Source organism: Nestor notabilis, unplaced genomic scaffold (genome assembly GCF_000696875.1).
Source record: "Nestor notabilis isolate BGI_N333 unplaced genomic scaffold, ASM69687v1 scaffold21484, whole genome shotgun sequence".
NCBI lineage: Eukaryota > Metazoa > Chordata > Aves > Psittaciformes > Psittacidae > Nestor > Nestor notabilis.
In genome coordinates this window covers 7,315-10,014 of record NW_009927166.1, presented here as the reverse complement: position 1 = coordinate 10,014, position 2,700 = coordinate 7,315, and the positions used below count along the sequence as shown (strand labels likewise).

Genomic DNA, 2,700 nt, shown 5'->3' with positions numbered 1-2,700 from the left:
AGCAGGAATAGACTAAAGGAGTGATTTAAAGACCTGTTGGTCCTTTCAGTGCATTAGTGCAGTGCACACCCCTCCTATTTTGAATGAGTAGACTGTGGCTCTACTAGTTGGTATTTGTTGTATTAATCTGATGATCGGAAAAGAGTCATGGTTGAAGTTCCTTTACCCTGCCAGAGCAGACAGGACTGAGCAGTACCTCGCTAGTGCTATAGCCTGTTCTTGGATACCTGTGTACTAACATTGAAGAGGTCACTCTAAAATGACATTGGACTTTTAGGGTTAATGGTGGAGCAAATTCATTTTGTCAGACTCATAGCCTTCAGTAAAATGCTGTTCCCAACAAACGCTAGCTTTGATCTTGTGGTTTTGTCAAACGTATACAAACTTACATGCAATTTAGCCACTCTCCTGCTGCTGGTTGAGCTTATGAAGTACTTTATTGTTGCTGTTGTCATTCTAAATCAATTGGTAATTTTGTGTTGGAAAATGAGATGTTAGTAACAGGAGTATGAAGGATCCAGATGTTAGCAGGGGAACCATGCAAACTGATCAATCTTAATTAAACCTTTCAGATAAGAATATCATCTCAGGATAAATTGTGTCTGTTCTAATCACTCCGTCAGCCAAGATTGAAGCTTCTGCCGATAAGAAAGTGTTAGGAATGAATGCATGGAAAAAAATTACTGGGATCTGATAAGGGAAATAGATTAGTCTGAAGTGTGACTGTCACCTCTATAGCTGAGTGAGGCACTGAGATTTATTCACTTGATACAGGCCTGACCACCATGTGGTTCACTGTTTAATTTTATCTTGGTCTGTGGGCAAAAGAAAGGCTTCTGCATCCAGGCTTGTAAAGCCACTATTTTCCATGGAGATTATTTTTACTGCTCTAAAAATACATGAGTACCAAAGTTTCTATCCAGCCCATTCTCTCAAAGCCTTTGGGTCACTTACTCAAAAACTGGCTCACAGTAAAAAGATTTTTGACCTTAAAGAAGGTCCAAGAATGGGCTGGAATTTAGTTTAACTTGCTCATAGTTTCTGCTTTGGTTTCTTGAATACAACCCATTTTTCCTGCTTTTTAGTGAGGTGTCACTGCTCGAAAGCTTCCGGCAGAGTGAACCGGATGGGGCGACCTTATGTGAGCAGGAGCTGCTCCTAAACCAGGCTTTTGGGGCTGTTGGCTAGCTCAGCTTGCCTGTTGGCCTTGTGTGAGATCCAGGGGACTGCACATGTGCCTTACTGCATCTCCTCGACTGTCGTGGGACGTTCCTTAATGAACTGTAAGAAGTCAGAGCAGGGTGCCAGCTGGCCCAGCCTCCTTTCTGACATAAGGCAGGGGTTTAGTATGTTAAAGCTAAGGTTGTTGAGAGAGGCAGATGCAGGTAAGAACAGAAGCCAGCAGAGAAGATGGACTTCTTCTGTTACTTTACAGATTTTAGAAGAAATGCTTTTCCCCTCTCCCATCCCAAGAAAAGAGAGATCAATTTTTCTACATTCCATAAAACTTGGAACAGAAAAGAGATTATTTTTAGCTTATTCCCTGGGTACTGTGTAGGCTTCAGTCTTTGGAGTCACTTTGTTCCCTGCTGAAGCAGATAGGGGATTTATGCAAGCTCCAGAGAAAAAAGAAGCAGGAGAAAGAAAAAAGGGAGATTTCAGAGCAAGTCTCTCTTTTCTTTCTCCCTTTCTTCACTTAGTGCTGGGCTACTCCTGCATTGTAAAAGTTTCCTTCACTTTGTCTCTTTCTCAGCATGAATTACTTGAAATACTGTGAGCAGAGGAGAGAGATTAGAGTTAATTTTAGGGTGGGGACGTAAGGCAAGGGGAATAAGATCCTGGGAGAAAAAGCAGCAAAGCTTGTCCCTGGGTAGCACAAGAGGCCAGGCTGTAGATACAGGGTTGAAATGGGGAGAGAGACACACGTTTGTGGGTGAGCCGTGCAGATGGATAAGCTGAAGATTTCAGGCTTTCAGGAGGAAAGCCACAGCTGAGCTGGCTGCCCCAAGTGAGAGTAATGAGCTCCAAGGGTGAAGTTTGGGAGTAATTAAAGGATAAAAATGCCTGTGAGAGGAAAATGGCACTTGTGGCAGCAGACTTCTGCCCATTTCCAAAGACCCTTGGGATAATCTTCACATTCTTGTTATCCAAATGGAGCTGATTTCATTTGTTGGAGATGAGCTCCATCCCAAACACTGGCTTATCTTTAATCCTTGAAACAGAGCCCCAGGTCTAACAGTTGGAAGTCCAGATCCAGACCGTCTGTATGTTGTGGATAGCTTTCCCTGAAGCATGTGTGTTTCAGATGCAGAGCATCTTTCCTCTCTATCTGTCTGGCATTTGAATGGTCAGACTTTAATTCTCAAGGCAGAACACAGTGTGATGAGCTTATTTTCTCATCTCTGCAAATGAGTAAGCAGGTTCTTCCTTTCAAACTTGTCTGTAGCAGTTGGAAGTGGAATCCGTTATCTTTAGGACCTTCATATGTTCGTATTGGTAGAGAGTCCAAAACAAAAGGACAGTAATCTCAATGCGGATGTTTGGATTTACAGTTAACTAGTATAGAGCTGTTTCCTTAAGTCAACAGGCAGGAATAAAACACTCTGTGTACAGACCTTCGACAAACGTACCTGGACTGTGACGTGAGGAAACATGCTGCAGGCACTAATAACGGAGCAGTGTTGACCGCAGCCGTGGGAA

The 2,700-nt window shown here is 43.0% G+C and overlaps 1 protein-coding gene across 1 annotated transcript in view; it reads left to right on the top strand.

Moving 5' to 3' along the window:
• The window catches only part of SLC25A26 (solute carrier family 25 (S-adenosylmethionine carrier), member 26), a gene marked incomplete at its 3' end in the record, with an annotated part of 83,680 nt that overhangs the window by 75,381 nt on the left and 5,599 nt on the right, over nucleotides 1–2,700 (top strand). The gene's annotated exons all lie outside the window — the stretch shown is intronic.